The sequence below is a fragment of the Macrotis lagotis genome, chromosome X (assembly GCF_037893015.1).
Source record: "Macrotis lagotis isolate mMagLag1 chromosome X, bilby.v1.9.chrom.fasta, whole genome shotgun sequence".
Classification (NCBI taxonomy): domain Eukaryota; kingdom Metazoa; phylum Chordata; class Mammalia; order Peramelemorphia; family Peramelidae; genus Macrotis; species Macrotis lagotis.
In genome coordinates, this window is record NC_133666.1 from 469548888 (window position 1) to 469567644 (window position 18757).

Genomic DNA, 18757 nt, shown 5'->3' on the forward strand with positions numbered 1-18757 from the left:
GAGACTATTTGCTTGGAGAGCCTTCTTTTCTCCTATTTCTTATTTTCTTTTTCTTTTTTTTTTTGGTGGATCACATTCTTTATGATAAGTCCATCACAAAAGTTACTTCCATATTTTTCTAATGTTGCCATTGCTGATCACAACTCCCTCCTTTCTTATTTCTCCACTACCATGTACTATATTTTCTCTCTCCTTTCACTCTGACTCTGCTGTAGGGTCGCTGAGTGGCGCAGCAGACAGATCCCTGGTCCTGGGGCCAAGAAGCCCTGAGCCCCCCTACCACCCCTTAGGCCCAGAATCCACCTGGCCCTATGGTCCTGGGCAGGCCTTCCAATCCCAGCCCCTTGCAAGAAGTAAAAAAGAAAATGTGTTATATTTGACTACTCTCCCACCATGGTCCATCCTCTCCTCCTTTATTCACATCCCCACCCCTTCCCTCTGCTCCCCCCTCCTTCTTACTCCAGATGTCTATACCCCATTGAGTATATTTGCTGTTTCCTCTCCTAGACATCTCTGATGAGAGCAAAGGTTCCCTCATTCCCCCTTGCCTCCCCCCTTTCCATGTCATTGCAATAGCTCATTGTAATAAAAAAAAACTTCTGTGAAATATCTTGGACTATTCCCCCTCTCCTTTTTCTTTCTCCTATTACATTTACCTTTTTTTCTATTGACTCCATTTTTACACCATATTTTATCTTCCAATTCAGCTTTCTCCTGTGCCTCAACTATAAAAGCTCCCTCTACCTGCTCTATTAACTGAGAAGGTTCATATGAGTATTATCAGTATCATTTTTCTATACATGTTGTTCATCCTCATTAAGTCCCTCATATTTTCCCCCTCTCCTCCAATCTCCATGCTTCACCTGAGTCCTGTATCTGAAGATCAAACCTTCTGTTCATCTCTGGCCATTCCAAAAGGAACCTTTGAAATTCCCCTGGTTCATTGAAAGTCCATCTTTTTCCCTGGAAGACGACATTCAGCCTTGCTGGGTAGTTCATTCTTGGCTGCATTCTAAGCTCTTTTGCCTTCCGGTATATTGTATTCCAAGCCCTACGAGCTTCCAATGTAATTGCTGCTAAGTCCTGTGTGATCCTGACTGCAGCTCCACAGTAATTGAACGATGTCCTTCTGGCTGCTTGTAATATTTTCTCTTTGACTTGGGAGTTCTGGAACTTGGCTATAATATTCCTAGGGGTTAGTTTTTTGAGATCTCTTTCTCGGGTGGGGGGGGATCAGTGGATTCTCTCCATTTCTATTTTGCCCTCTGCTTCTAGAATATCAGGGCAATTTTCCTGTAGTAATTCTTTGAAAATGATGTCAAGGCTCTTTTCCTGATCATGACTTTCAGGTATTCCAATAATTTTCAAATTATCTTTCCTAAGTCTGTTTTCCATATCAGTTCTTTTTTCAATGAGATATTTCACATTTTCTTCTAATTTTTCATTTTTTTGGTTTTGAAGTATTGAATCCTGATTTCTGGTAAATTCATCAATCTCCCTGAATTCTATTCTTTGTCTGAAGGATTTGTTCTCCTCAGAGAGTTTTCTTATCTCTTTTTTCCATCTGGCCAATTTTGCTTTTTAAAGCATTCTTCTCCTCAATAACTTTTTTTAACTGTTGTATCCATTTGACCTAACCTGGTTTTTAGCATGCTATTTTCTTCAGCATTTTTTTTTGGATTTCCTTGACTAAGCTGCTGACTTCATTTTCATGTTTTTCCTGCATCTCTCTCCTTTCTTTTCCCAGTTTTTCTTCCAACTCCCTCATTTGATTTTCAAAGTCTTTTTTGAGCTCTGTTATAGCCTGAGCCCAATTTCTGTTTTTCTTGGAGTCTTTAGATGCAGGAGCTTGTGCTTCCTCATCTTCAGACTGAGTATTTTGATCCTTCTTGGGCTCATTTGCAAAATATTTCTCAATAGTCTTCCTTTTGTTTCTCTGCTTGCTCATTTTCCCAGCCTGGGCCTGGTTTTGGGGTGCTTCCTGAGCTTTTGGGGCACTCCCACCAGGGTCTCAGCTTGTGAGGCTCTGTCCTACCTCCTGGTCTGTGAATGACCATAAGCGTCCCCCTCTGCCACTGGGAGAGGTGGGGGGGGCCCTGCTGTTCTATGTGTGGGGCCTAGACTGCCATCAGGATCTGAATGTGGTCAGAGCCCCAGAGTTCCAGGGGCAGAGGACAGAGCTCTGCAGTCTCTCTTCACTCCCTCCCTCAGCTCAAAGGGCTCATGCCCTGGGGGCTCCTGCTTACCTGCTCCACCTGCTTCTGTTTCCTGGATCAGGGCTGGGGAAAGACCAAGCTGCTAGCTGTGTGCCCTGAGGGCTGGGTTCCATGTGCTCACTCTGGCTGAGGTCCCCTGCTGTTCCCCCACTTTGTGCCCCGTAATCCCCGGGGTGCAGCTCAGGAGACTCCCCTGCTGCTGTGAGCCCCAGCTCCCAGCGCCCTGGGGCTGCCTCCGGGAGGCTGAGGTTCTTTCACTCCAGTGGGCCACCCCTCTGCCAGGCCGCCCCTCTGACCCGGGGAGCAGAGCCTTTCTGCTCTTTTCCAGGTTACCTTCAGTAGGAGAACTGCCTCACTGGGTCCCTTTGTGGGTTCTGTCTCTCAAAAGTTTAGTTAGAGTCCTTAGCTTATGAGTTTTATCAGAGAGCTCCTAAGACTCGATCCCTTCATGTCACCATCTTGGCTTCGCCCTCTATTTCTCATTTTCTATCACATTTATGCCTTCTGCAACTTTGTCCTCCTCCCCCCATTTCACATGACAAAATTGCCTTATTCCTTACCAGATTAACTAACCCCTTCTCCTGTTCAAGTGATCCCATTCCATTCCATCTTCTCCATCAGAATGTTCTCCTCTATCACACCTACTTTGCCAATAATATTCAATTTCTCTCTGGCTGCTAACCTATTTCCTAATGCCTACAAACATGTCTTCACAAGCATGTGCTCAGATCTACCTCATTCAGAAAAAAACTTTCATTTGATCCTACCATCCCTGCTATATCTCTTCTGACATTTATGGTTAAATTGAAAAAGCCATCCACAATAGGTGTCTATGCTTACTCTCTTCTTAAACCATTATAATCTGGCTTCTTATTTTATCATTTCACTAAAACCACTCTCTCCAAAGTAAACAGTGATCTTTTAGTTGCCAAATCCTATGGCATTTCTCAATCTTCATTTCCTGTGATCCATCTACAGGCTTTGACACTGCTGATCACGCCCTCTTCCTGATACTTTCTTATAACTATGGCTTCCAGGACAACACCCTCTTCTGGTTCTTCTAACTATCTACTCCTTCTCAGTTCCTTTTTCTGGATCCTCATGTACATCATGCTTTCTAACCATAGGTATCCCAGAAGGTTCTATCCTAGGTCCTCCTTTCCCTCTATTCTATGACATTTGCTGATCTCATTTGGCTCCCATGGATTTAATTACCATCTCTACCTGATTTTTCTCAAATTTACCTAACCCACCCTAACCTCACAGTTAACCCTGAATCTCATATTTCCAACTATCCTTCACACATCTCAAATTGGATGTCCAATAGATATCTTAAAATAAACACTTCTAAAACCAAAATTTATTATCCTCCCCCTGAATCTTCTCTGCTTCCAAACTTCCCTATTATTATTATAGAAGGTACCACCATCCTCCTAATCCTTCAGACTTACAATCTAGGAGTCATTCTCCACTTCTTCATTGTCTCTCCTCCCTACACTCTCCCACACCCACATACACACACACACACACACACACACACACACTCTTACATATACACATAGATACACACACACACACACACACAAACACACACACCATTATACAATTTGTTTCCAATTCCTGTCAATAAAACCTTGACAAGGTCTTTTTTTTTAGGTCTTTGCAAGGCAAATGGGGTTAAGTGGCTAGCCCAAGGCCACACAGCTAGGTAATTATTAAGTGTCTGAGACCAGATTTGAACTCACGTACTCCTGACTCCAGGGCTGGTGCTTTATCCACTACACAACCTAGCTGCCCCTGACAACATCTTTCAAATGCACCCCTGCTCTTCTCTACCACTATAACCACTCTGGTACAGGACTTCATCACCTCATGCCTGGACTATTGTAGAGGTCTTCTGGTGGGTCTGCCTGCCTCTAGTCTCTCCCATTTAAATACTTCCACTATTCAGTCATGAAAGTGATTTTCCTAAAGTACAGGTCTTACTATGTCACTCCCATAAATTCAATGACATCCTATTGCTTCCAGGATCAAACACAAAAACTTCTATTTAGCATTCAAAGTCCTTGATAATGTAATTACTCCTATATGTCCAGTTATATTATCTTTACTAACACAATGTATCCTTCAATCTAGTGACACTGACCTCTAAGCTGTTCCATGAATAAGACATTCCATCTCTCAGCTATGCACATTTTCTCTGGCTATCCTCCATGGTTGAAATGTTCTTTCCTTCTCATCTCTGCTTCCTGGCTTCCCTGGCTTCTTTCAAATTCCAGATAAAATCTCAGCTAATACAGGAAGCATTTTCCAACACCTCTTAAGTCTAACACTTTCCCTTTTTTAAACTACTTCCTATTTATCTTGTGTATAGCTTGTTTATATATATATATATATATTTGCTTTTTGTGTGTGTTGTCTCCTCCATGAAAATGTGAGTGAGGAACTATCTTTTGCCCCTTTATGTATTCCAGGTGCTTAGTATAAGTAGTAATTTAAGAAATGTTTATTGATTGATAAAACATGAACCCCAAAATATTCCTGGAAAATATCAGAAATGATTTATGGCAAATTTATGTGCCAATGTTAAGCCAGCACTCAAGAATTTAGATAGATTTTATATCAGAAATGTACACCTCTCATAAGGTATAATAATACTAATAATGTTTTTAAAAAAAACAGACATGACAGATATAGTGCAATTTAACTGATATTTACTATTTGTCATTTGCTAAGTTTTGGAGATACAATGATGAAATAAGATGAGTGACTGTCATCTAGAGTTTACATACTTCTGAAGAATTTACATTGAACTCATTACTTCCTGGCTATCTCTATAGCATTTGCTTTGCACTCTGTGCATTATCCACATTTCTTATACTGCCTTCCCCCTCCCTGCCACAGAGATCCTTGGACTTCACTCCTGAGATAGTGGATCTTGCTATGCTTGATTTTGCTCAATCTTGCTAGGAGTCAGGCCTCCACATCACTTCTAGGTCACCCTCACAACACATTGCTTCTTGCCCTCCAACTTCTAGCTCTCCATTGAGTTGTCTTTCCCCTTTAGAATGAGATTCTTATGGTCAGAAACTCTCAAGCTTGGTTATATTTGTACTGTGGTGATTGATATATAGTAAGAACTTAACAAATTCTTTATCTACTTACTGATCAGTTTGCTAAAAAAAAAAAAGAAAAATGGTGAAACTAATTCATAGACAGGACACTAAGAAATCTCCAGATCGTCTCATTCCAAAATACTAAGTCAAATTCTACTAATTCTAAAAATTTGATTTTTTCTTGTGTTGTCTAAATATTTGTAATCCAAAGTTAAGTTCTATGTGAAAATATCATTAAAGCCACTCTACTTTCAAAATCAAATTAGGTTTTTGCTTCATTAAAACTGAAAGAAAATTTTAGTAATGCATTTAATTAAAAACTTTAAATTTTAGAATTTTTTTATATATTTCATATTATCGTGTGTTATCAAAGTAGGAAAGCTTAACTAATGTAATAGTAAATTTATCATCTATGACTTCTAACTTTATTACAAAAAAAGATGTATGTAAAAGTACAAAATAAATTCTACTTCATTTCCCAAGTATTACTAGAGTATTCATTTTTAAAATCAAAGCTCTAATACCCAAATTACTGCTATTTGAAATCAGAACAAAATAACAATGAGTTTCTCTAATCAATCTACAAATATTTATTAAGTACCTGTTATATATTTAATGCATACTTTTTGAGTAATCTTATCATCTCTCATGGGTTTAATGATTATTACAATGCCAATAATTCACACATCTATATACTATAGCCCCTGTTTCTCCCCTAAGTTTTAGTTTTATGTCACAATTTGCCCTTTGGTTGTTTTAAACAGGATGTACCCTGGACTCCTCCTCCCTTACAGGCTTTTAAAAGAAGAACTATTTTCAATCATTTTCTCAAAACTCTTTCCTAGATTCTCTCTATGACAATTGCACCATCATTTTTTCAAATCCTTCAGGTTTATAAACTTAGCATTATATAACCTCAACTTTTCATTTTCCTCACTTCATTGGAGAGGTATTAGTAGCCAGAGGCAACAGGAAAAATCTTATATATGAGATGTATTTGAGCTGGACATTGATATGTACACAGTTTATACAATATTTGTTACTGGAAAAACAAATCTCTTTGTTTTCAAAGAACTCCCATTTAAGAAGGAAGATTTGACTTTTTCCAAGTTAGTGAAATTGAATTTCCCAAGTGCATTGCTAACATAGAATCTCTTGTAATTTATAATGTGATGTCAACACTTTATTCTGCACAAATTACTTATGTTCTTCTAAAAGTAAATCAAAGAAACAAAGCAAAACAAAACACTACCTCATTGAATGTTTCATTAGAAACAGTGATGTTCTTTCTATTAATTTTGCTGAAAGAATTTTTTAGGCATAAAATGAGAAAAGGATTTCAGATCTTCTTTTTCCCCACATACCACATACTACTACCACAGAATTTTGAGAACCATTATCCTAATTTATATGATGCCATAGCATTGAATCAAGTTAAAAAAAATTTGTCAAATCAGGCTTTTGGAACTAAACAGGTGACAAATCTATAGGAAATCACAAAGGTCATCTAGCTCAAAATTCAAATTTTTCAACTGAGAAAACTAAGACTAAAAACTGAAATGATTTTTCTAATGTCACAAAGACAATAATTTACACTGAAAAAAATTTAATTAATATTCTATGATTTCATAGTCCTTATATTATGCAATTCTATCTCCTTGTCTCTGGTGATTAGAACAGTTTTTGTGACAATGTAACTTATTAATATCCTGAATTGACTTTAATTGAATGGTAGTAACTAAAATTATAGTTGATATTTATATAGAACTTCATAAAGTTTTTGTAAAGCTTTTTATATAGGGGCGGCCTAGGTGGCACAGTGAAAAGAGCACCAGCCTTGGAGTCAGGAGTACCTGGGTTCAAATTCAACCTCAGACACTTGATAATTACCTTGCCGTGTGGCCTTGAGCCATTTAACCCCTATTGCCTTGAAAAATCTAAAAAAAAAAAGCTTTTTACATCTACTATCTCATTTGACTCCATATCTCTAATTTCTACTTTAACATTGCTCTTAAAAAACAAAAAAGGTGAAAAAAAAAACCCAAAAGTGCATTTTTCCAATATTTAAATAAATTAAAGTCTTGAACATTCATGCTCACAAATGGGGTTCTTAAATTATGAGGCTGGTGAGGTGTTTTTCCAATTTTTTCCAATTTTATTTTTAATTTATAAAATAAAATTAGAAGTCCCTTAATATAGTTAATAAAGAAGATAATTGCACATAAAACTAAAATGTATTATGTATAACTTGTTATTCCTTTTAAATATATAATAAATTTATATAGATTTCTTTCTTTTTCATTCCCCCACCCTAGTGATGGATACCATTAGACCTAAATACATATACAAAATCATTCTACAAATACTTCTATTTATTAGTTTTGTCTCTGAATGGAGATAGTGTCTTACTTCTATTTTAAAGATCTCTAATTGTTAGGAAACTTTTTTTCTCTACATTTTCCTCTCTGCAGCTTCTACCCATTGATTCTAGTTTTATCCTTTATAACTCCAATTTAATTAATAAATTCTAATATTGACATTTACCATCCAGTTGTACTCTGGAAATAAGAACACATTGTTCTCCCAATGGTTTGACCAGGAAAGAGTTTAATATAGTCAGTATCTTAGTGTGGACATCATGCTTCTTTTAGGTTTAGCTGATTTTTCTATGGCCCTAAGTCCTGTTACATCAGAATTAGTGACCTCAACAAATAATAATGTGGCATTTGAAGTATATTTAGACATAATTGAGTATCAACATTAGATGTTAAACTGAAGAATATAGAATGATCATTTACATTCTGCCAGTAAGATAGCAATTTGCATTATATTTTGAAAGCTATTTGTGTAATACTGTCTATAACTAAGAGAATCAACAATGAATTGTACTGTATTACATCTGAGTTTTTAAAGGACAAATCAAGCATCTAAATTTCTAATACTTGAATATTCTTTCAAAACTTAATGACATGGGGGGCAGCTAGGTGGCGCAGTGGATAGACTACTGGCCTTGGAGTCAGGAGTACCTGAGTTCAAATCCGACCTCAGACACTTAATAATTACCTAGCCGTGTGGCCTTGGGCAAGCCACTTAACCCCACTGCCTTGCCAAAAAAAAAAAAAAAAAAAAAACAACTTAATGACATTTATCTTCAACTGGGTTACTAAATTAATAGTTAATTTAATTACTATATACCAAGTACATTTTATAGGAGTGAAGACAGAACAATGAAAGTCTCATTAATCTAATGACACTATTATTAAAACTTTAAATGTTTAGATATTTAGGTGTTATTTTTGAGTAAAAAACAAGGATGATGAGAGTCTAAAGAGGGAAACTTCTACCTAGTCAAGAAACATGGAAAAAAATAGCACAAATTATAGATGTACCCTTATAATGATTATAAAAGAATACAATTTTGCTTTCAAAAAGTTTGAGTTGAACTTTCCAGACATTTTCCAGGTTACATCAAGGGAAAGTATTAGAAAATTAAAAACATTTTCATAATGTCTCCTAGACTTCATGTAAAGAAAGAGAGCAGTGCACTAAGGTCAATTGAACTATTAAAACTAAACTAAAACAAACCAACTAAAAGCCTCCTCTTTCTTTTTCCCTTTGGTAAGAAAACTCTTACCAATGCAGATTTGCAATTTATCCTCTCAGTGAGTTGCTTAAGAACACTGAGAGGTTAAGAGGATTGTCCAATATTTCCTGCCAACCTTCCTCACACCAAGGCTATCATTTAATGTACTAATCCATGTCTAGTTACTCTCTCTCTCTCTCTCTCTCTCTCTCTCTCTCTCTCTCTCCTTGTGATTTTTTTTATTTGATTATGAACTCTTGGTATGAAAACTTCTCCCAGAACAAGAACTTCTCTGCAACTTAGTCTCACAGAATAGCCTGGGGCACAATGTCACAGTTCTCAACCTACTTGACACTTAGTTTTCCTGAATTCAAGATTGGTCCTCTTATCTACAATACAATGCTATCTCTGTATACATACAACATCTGAAAGGGAAATGCTATCACTCAAATAACTGATGTTTTATAATATTTATAATAAAGAAAAATGTTATAAAAACTCAACCCACAATGAGAGTAAAGGGATATGAATGAATAAACTATTGATAAAAAGGTTTCTTATATCCCCACTAAATATTGCTTGGGCAGCTAAGGTGACATAGTGTATAGAATACTAGGCCTGAGGTCAGAAGAACTCATCTTTATAAGTTCAAATCTGACCCCAAACATTTACTAGCTACTTAACCTTGTCCAATATTTTCTACAGGTCTTCCTCACTCCAAGGCTATCACTTAATATGTTAATCTATAATATCTCATTATTCATACACAAACACATATGCATAGACACACACACACAATGCCATCTCTCTCCCTCCCCCATCCACATACACAACTTCTTTATGTGATTTCATCTAAGAACTCTTGGTTACTTGCGTCAGGTTTATCACCTTGTAAAATGATCTGGAGAAGAAAATGACGAATCACTCTAGTATCTTTGCCAAGAAAACCTCAAATGGGATCATGAAGAATTAGACACAACTGAAACAACTCAACAACAACAATATATTGCTTAGGGGCCCTTTGTAGAATGGGTCCCTTATAACCTATCATACTGGGGTACTATAGTTCTCTGAAATAATTCCTGGGCAGAACTGGAGAGTTACCCTTGGTCTAACAGAATGATTGTTGAGTATTAATCTTCCTTTGTTTATATTCTATTTTTCATGTCCAAGGTCAAGGATACTGACAAGTAGTAGATAAGATAAGGAAAGCAACTAGATGGTTTCTCTTGATATCAAAAATATCTATATTAGTAGGAATTGTAGAAAGTCTAAGAGTCCCCTTTTCATTTCTTTGGTTGGTTTGGGTATCTAAGTCTATATATATATATATATATAAATATATGTACATATGATAATATAATGTATGTATGTATATATGTATGTATGCACTCCCAGTATTCCTTAGTTTCTTCCTGGTAGCAGCAGAAGTTATACATCAATATAATGTGAAATGTACTAGGTTTAAAGGAGATTCCCAATGTCAGTCTAGGACTGAATGAATGAAAAGACCTAGTTTCAAGTTTCAGTCCCAAACATCCTGCTGGATGCAGCATATAAATAGCTCTGTAGATTTACATAAGTTCCATGAGGGCAGGGGCACATTTTGACACTATATTCTCAAAGCACATTGTCTGACATATTGTTGGTATTCAAACAAAGCTTTTGGAAATGCATTAGATTCCTGTATTCTTTCTTCAGTAAGTCTCAACTTTCCCACCTATAAAATTATAAAATGAAGGGTGTGTAGATGTTCTCTACACACACACACACACACACACACACACACACACACACACACACACACACTCACACACTCACACACTCACACACATACAGACACAAAACACCATCTCTCCCCTCCCATTGGCAGGCCTGCCAATGATTCCATTCTTATCTGGAAATACAAGGTATCACTGACTCTGAATAAAAGACTTAGCTGCTGAAAGTCCTGCAGAGATTCGGTAGAACTGACATCATAATTAATAATTGATTGTTTTAGTTAATTTTTCTTGATAGTTTACACACAAATATATATATATGTGTGTGTGTATAACTTTATTTGCTCTGTTGCCATGTTTACTTTTTAATCCTTAAATACCTTGAAGTACAAACTGTAAACAAAGTGCCTTATTTATTTGAGAGAGAGAAAAATGAAGAAGTAAAGGAAAAAGAAAAAAATAAAAGGAAAGGGAGAAGGGAAGAGAGAGAAGAGAGAAAAGGGTATATTATCATGGTATGATAGGTAGCAAAAATCATGGTTTAAAGACTTGCAGAACCATGACTTTCACTCTCAATAAATAAATCCATGAGGCCACAAAACAATATTGTGCTGACTTTTAAATAGCAATATGCTATCTGAAGTTTCATTTTTTTATCCTAAATCTCTTGAAAGTTATTGAAAGTTATTGAAATTTCTAATATTTACATTATCACAATTTAAATGTTTCTATTTGAAACAGATGGAGAATTTGTTTTTAGATATTTACCTGTGGGACCATTTTTTTTCTAATGTGGCATGAACTTGAAAGAATCTATGAACTTAAAAAAAAAATTAATGAAGTTCTTCTTTAAGTGTCAATCTTGCCCAAGGGCATCAATGTGTCCAGAACTGAAATCTGAGGTCAGTGAACTTTACTAGTATTATACTGAACTTCTTAAGGATATTCATGCTCAAATATTGCTCTCTTTTAAGCAAAAGGATGCAGTAGTTGCATTCAAAGATGTTCCTAAGATCAAAGTCTTGGCCTACTTTTCTTAAAAAGTACTAAACTTTCTGTTTATCTGCTGGTTGGATTCCCAAAGTCTATACTGTCAGAACAGATGTAGCCATTTTTATTTTCCATTCATTCTCTATAATTTTTTTTGGCATTTTTCATTGGATGGACAGTCCTTTTTACCTCTGTCAAGTTTGTTTTACAATCCCTCTCATTGTCTATTTGGACACTAGTTGTCACTGTTGTCTGTTTCCATAGAATTCTTAATGTCTCTGGGTCAATCTCAGAATTCCCCAGACCCAAATGCCAAATTGAGAACTCTAAAGATGAATATTTATCCTAGAAACAAGAAAATCTACCTTATTTGTCTGGCAAGTCTATTCTTAAACACAATACCATAAGTTTCATTCAAATCTTAAAAAATCTTCAGCTTATTTCTTTATCAAATCATACAGCCAATCTCATGCCCTCCACCTTTCTGAGGACCTCCTTGTTGTGCAATTGGTCCTGGGAGGAATGAAGAGGACAAGTTTGGAGTCAAAAGGCTGAATACAGAATTCTCCTGTGCTCTGCAGAAATGACAATATATCTAAATTCCCAAGAAAATTCATTAGCGGGATCATAATTGTGGTGTCTAAGGAAATGATTTTATTAAATAAGATAAATGGCAAATTGTGGGTTGCTTTTGGTTCCATTTCCACAATTGTTTCTCTTTTTCTAAAAATTTATTCAGATGTTTGGACAGAGAACTTAAGAGTTATCTAGTTGATTCCCTTTTCTTTGACTGCCCTAAGATAAGAACAAACTCTTCCAATTATCATAAGTACATTAAACAGAATAGTAGGGAACCATTGATTTCCCTTCACCTTTGGATCCCCTTCAAATGTCAAATAATGCTAAAATCTTTCATGAGAGAAATAATATAAAACAAAAACAAGCAAAACAACCTAGAAACAGGAATGATAAATGGAATAATTTATCAATGTTTCAAAAAAATCTCACAATTTTGCCTCTTGGTCTATTACAAATGAATTTTTTTTTAAATAAAAAAAACAACAACCTAGTTTTTATGTGCCTGGGGTGAGGTAGAAATCAAGCACTCTTCCATGGAGAGTCTCTCCCTGTTATCTATTATTTTAAGGATAGTGGCAAAAGGGAGTGAGATGTTGCAATTTCTAGGCTGCTTTTAGAAGCCCTGAGAGAAATTGAGAGAAAGGCAGATTGTTGATATGTGTGGTTTGGAGGTCAGCCTGGGTTCTCTGAGTAAAGCAGTCTAGAAGGAGAGGAACTGTTTGTGGTGAGATTCTGCACTAGTTGCACATTTGTGTGATAATACATGACAAGTAAAAACAAGAGGGTGGTTTTATCAAGGGATTGGTTTGAAATTGGTATCATAGATGATCATGGAATACAATTAAATACAAATGTTGAAAGCCCATCTCATGGAAAGACTTTCAAACAGTTATTTCTCCTGAATGGACATATGGTATCTATGTTGATGAAGAGATTGTCCCCACACAGTATATACAAGGACAGATGAAATATTGAAAATAATGAGAAACTATTCTACTGAGTTCAACCTCTGAAGTTCTGTTTCTGAACGGAGAGAGAATGGGGTGATGAAGGAGAAATAACCTGTAATTTTTCAAAGTAATGAATGAACTTATTTCAAATGCTCCATAATTTCATTAGTATCAATATTTCCTCCACCAATGAAGAATACGACCACCACCATCACTCCCTCTTTAGGATAACTTCTTAAGTGTCTTGAGTCAAATATCTACCTGTGTTATATGTATGTATCATCGATGTATGTGCATTTGTGTTGTGATAAGTTTTCTGTGAATGAGCACCTCCTCATGTCTCTATACTGACATCCAAAAAAGGAAATATAGTCCAGCACCTAAATCTATATTCCAAGTTGTTCCAGTAATGTAGCATCTGACAAATCATAAGGTTTTGCTGGCATAGTCTTTGAGGTCCTAATATTACCTCTACACTAAAATGAGCCATTGAAGTGGGTTTTGGGAGAAGAATGACTAAACTAAGAAAACAAAAATTATGTATCTGTTGGATCAAGTAAATTTTGCCAGAAAGAAATAATTAAACATCTGATTTTACATTAATAATTTCTTGCAACACAAGGTCTCATTTACGATCATAAGTACAGGATGGGGTGATGACCTTGGATAAGAAACATAAACACTTTGTTGTAGGAGAATCAAAAAATGGCTATGAACATAAAAGATAGTTACTGGTCTAAGTCCACCCCCTAAGGACAGGGGCTATGTTGTTCTTATTGCATTGTAGTGTACTATATGCCATATGGAAATGTTCTTTCCCTAAAATATGGTCAACATTGATAAGAAAGAGTAACATAATTATTGTGAATGCTTATGCTCATGTTAAAAAAATAATCTCCTTGTGATTCAAGAGATTACACAAAGGGGTAGCTAGGTAGTATAGTGGATAGAGTACTGGTCCTGGAGTCAGGAGGACTTGCTTTTAAATCAGGCCTCAGACACTTAATAATTGCCTAGCTGTGTGACCTTGGGCAAGTCACTTTATCCTATTGCCTTAAATAAACACATTTTTTTAAAAAAGAGATTACACAAAACAAATAGAATAAAAAGCTTGGTGAACTCAATATATTTTGAATTTATTCATGATAAAAACCAATTTTTTTCTACTTAATTTTTTAAAATCTTATCAATTTGCAATGACTGATGAAAGTTTCTCCTCTACCAAAAGACAATTTGGAAGTCATCAAGAGCTCATCCATTCAGAAAAGAGCTCAGTAATAAGGTATGAAAATTGCATGATAACACCATTTAAACTTGTCTAAATTGTAGTTCTATGCTAGAAAATATTTTGTGACAATGATAATTGTCTCATTACCATGCTATACTAGAGGAATATTTTTCCTTTATTCTCTATGAAGACCATGACATTAAGGAGGTGATGCCATGACATACACATGAATTGATTTCAAGTCATTTAACCTAATTGCTTCTATACAATCTATTGCCAGCCATCCTAAATTCACATCTGGCACTGGGGACCCAGATGGTTCTGGAGGAGAAAGTGAAGCTGATGACTTAGTTTAGGCACCCCCAATTCAAATCCAATTCACATACATGTTATGACATCACTTCTCCAATATCATGGTCTTCTTTGAAAAATGAACAAAAGCCTAGAAAGGAATAAATATAAACCAATCATCTGAAAATTTTCTTCTTTTGAGTTGTGTGACTTCAAATGAGTCACTTTGCAAACTGTCATTTTCTGGGTCATAGGAAAAGTAATTCAGAGCTGAAAGGGCCTGTGGAGGCCTTCTAGTTCAAACCTCTCCTTTTGAAATCCATTACAAATATCACAGTTTTGAAAAAAATAATCTTGCAATATTGAAATTTCAAAACAGAACCATTAGAAAGTTAGATGTTTTGGAAAATCGCAGTGAATTTTGCTTGAAGTTAAGAAGTTAATAGTTTGAAAGGTTAATTTTCCATTCTACTTTCATTAATCCATTAGAAATCATTATACACACACACACACACACACACACACATACACACTATAATAGCTAGCATTTTTGTAGTGCTCTGAGGTTTTCAGAATGCTTTATAAATATTATTTCATTTTATTTTAACAAAAACTGGGGATAGGTACTATTATTATCTCCAATTACAGATAAGGAAAGTAAGACAGTCAAAGTTTAAATGTTTTGTCTGGGAGTCATTCAGCTAATAAGGCAAGATTTAAACTCAGGTTTTCCTGGCTCCAAGTCCAATGCTCTATCCACTGTGCCACCTAGTTGCCTCTTAAATGCCTTGACTCAAAGTTGAACTCATCATATTTGTCTACCCCACCAGTTCACTTAATATACCTGTATGCACAAATTACCCTCTTAGCATTCATTGTTAAGCTGTCTAAAAGAAATTGAAGTCAACATTACATCGTAACAGAGTCTGATGACTTGAAGTCATGGAGAAAATGTGGCTATTGACTTGCTAGATACACTAATTTTTTTCATTACCTATTATAAACAATTAAATGCTATACCCCAAGGATTCTTTAGAACTTCTTTGCATCTCCTACACATAACCATAAAGGATATTTCATGTATATTATGGATCTATTCCGTAGCATTTTTTATTCACACAGAATCTAAGAGTTTGAAAAAATCTTGAGTCCATTTATTTTGATCTACCCCTGAACAAAATTTGGCTCAGGTTTTTGTTTGTTTGTGTTTCAAGGCAATGGGGTTAAGTGACTTGCTCAACATCATACGGCTAGTAAATATCAAGTGTCTGAAGCTGGATTTGAATTAAGGTCATCCTAAATCAAGAGTGAATGCTCTATCCACAATATTCTACTCATAACAAATGCAGAATGTGGTTCTCTATCCTTATTAAAAGCTTTAAAAAGGGGAAACGTTACAGCCATTATCCTTTGCATAATTCTAATTGTTAGTCAATTTTTCCTGATATCAAATCTATATTTGCCTTTTTGAAATTTGCATCAATTTATCCTAATTCTTTCCCCTAGGACCAATCTATTCCTCTCTTCTACATGATGGCCCTTCTCTTGAAGTCGGGGGGAAAGGATGAGCTTACTTTCTAGGATTCCCTTTCCCAATCATTTTTCCAATGAATTACTTATATTGGTATAACTGCTTGAGATTATCAGCTTTAGAACATGAAACAGGACTTTACTACTAATTCACCAAAACTAAATTTTTAGGTCCTATATAAAACCTTCAATTTTATTTAGCTTTGCATTAAAACCCTCCAATAGAATATAAACTGCTTAAAGTCAATAGTTGTTTCATTTTTTTTAAATCTTTAGATCCTTAGTGTTTAAAAAGTCAATATTTCAAAAATTATTGTTGAAATGAATTGAATTCTAAGGTAACAAATGACCAGGCTAGCTGAATATATTGTTGCTCTGAAAGTCCCTAAAACTTTGGTAGCAGTGCTAACTTTAAGAATATAAAATTATGTTCTACTACAGGCCCAAGGTATTTCCAGATCAAACTAAAAGGAAGGAAATATTTCGCTCCTTTCACATATTCAATAAGGAATTTATTCTGCTTAGCAGAGGCTTCAGCCTCCTACTTTGCTCTGAAAGACCAGTCACTTCAATAAATTGCCAAATTGTTCTCTCAATATATTTGAGGAAACTGAGTCACAGTTCATTCTAAATAAAGAGGTATGCTTCAGGGCAAATCCTACTTTTATGAAACCATGTTTTTATCAAGAAAAAAACAAAGAACAAAAAACTTGAAAACCAGAATAAAGTGGCTTTATGTCAGACAGAGGCTCCAGCCCAAAGGCAAAACTCTGTGAGAGCTCTGGACTCACAACTGTCTTTCAAACTCTTCTGAGCAGGGCCAATTTTTCTGAAGTGTTTGGATGCCTCTGCCAGAGCTAACTTTTCATCCGTGATCACATGAACAGACCAGACTCTCCCATGAAAAGAGATGTGCAGCAGAAAAGGAGCAATTTCCAATTCACTCATTCACTGACTTCCAGTGAATTTTATTTTGGTAAGAACCAGAATAAAAGTGATTTCCAGACTACAGAAAGATTAACAAGAGATTTCAAATGAAACCATATTAAATGGAATCCTTATCATCCCACCAAAAGTTAGACAGTATGAGACTGTCACTATTTTTATTAAAATATGAAAATTGCTGATCTTTTCTTATTTATTTCTATTTCATACTATGTGTTGGAAACATCAGACAATGGTATCCTAATTTGTACTACATGATATTCTTTGCTTGCTATAACACAGCAGATGGAGCACTGGCCATGGAATCAAGACAGGAGTTTGAATCTAGCCTCTGACACAAACTAGCTGTGTGACCTTGGGCAAGTCACTTAACTCTGATTGCCTGGTATCTAGGGCCAGCTACAGTCATCCTTATTCATATCTGGCCATTAGATCTACATGACTCTGGAGGAGAAAGTGAGGCTGGTGACTTAGCACAGCACCCTTTCATTCAAATCCAATTCATGTGTTTGTCATGGCATCACCTCACTGATGTAATGATCTTCTTCAAGAATGAAGGACAAAACATTATAAACCTGTTTTTGGAAATATGTGATGGAAAGACTTTTTCCCACCTGGCTTCAGATCACATAAAACTGTCTTAATTTCATGGTTACAGAAAGCCTTTAATTAGCACCTAAGCTAAGACTGGACTGTGGAATCCTCTCTCTCTCTCTCTTCCCTGGTATCTAGCAAGGAAAGCATTACTCTCTGCTGTCCAGTAGAAACCCTCCTGAATTGGACAGAACATTGCTCATGAATGCATAGCCCCTCTATTCTCTACTGTGTTTCTTTTTTTTCTGACCTTAGTTATGCATTAATGGGAACAATTCAAACCCATTCAAAACACAAGAAGTCCTACAAGCAGCCAGAGTTCTAAAGTGGTTGCAACAGCTGTATCTCGTAAGGATCAAGTCCTTCAGAAGAAACTACCTGAAAAAGTCCAGCAAGTGGTCAGCCCAGTCAAGCAGGGGAATAACTTATCCATTAGTTTTACCATTTTCAGAAGAGAACTTAATATGTTCTACTTGAAGGGGGGGGAGGGCTACTACCCCTGGGTAGGGGTGGGAGTATCTTACAAATATTTTGAATCTACTAGCATCAGGAATCAAGCAGATATTTAGAGAGGAGAGCATATCACAGTTAGGGGAGGGGGGTTGTTTTTATATTTCCATCCTTTCAGAACCTTCTTGGTAAATCTTTGTTTCTGAAAATTTATTGATAATAAGTAATTGATGATGAAAATATTTTTATTGATTGATATTTAGGCTAATACGCCAGACTGGGAGTGGTACTACTAGAAATCAAAACTCTTTGGGACAATATTTAGAACCCAAAAGCAAATAAAAGTCAACCATTAGGGATGGGAGAAAAACAGAGTGCTGAGCCTAAATTCAGGAAGACTTATCATCATGAGTTCAAATCTGGCCTCAGATACTAGCTACCTATGTGACCCTGTGCAAGTTACTTAACCCTATTTGCCTCAGTTTCCTCCTCTACAAAATAAACTGGAGAAAGAAATGGAAAATCATTCCAGTATCTTTACCAAGAAAATTTCAAATGTAGGCA

At 35.8% G+C, this 18757-nt stretch overlaps 1 protein-coding gene across 4 annotated transcripts in view; it reads right to left on the reverse strand.

The window, feature by feature from the left end:
- Positions 1-18757, reverse strand: part of PIEZO2 (piezo type mechanosensitive ion channel component 2) — a 532098-nt gene that overhangs the window by 494728 nt on the left and 18613 nt on the right. The window lies entirely within an intron of this gene.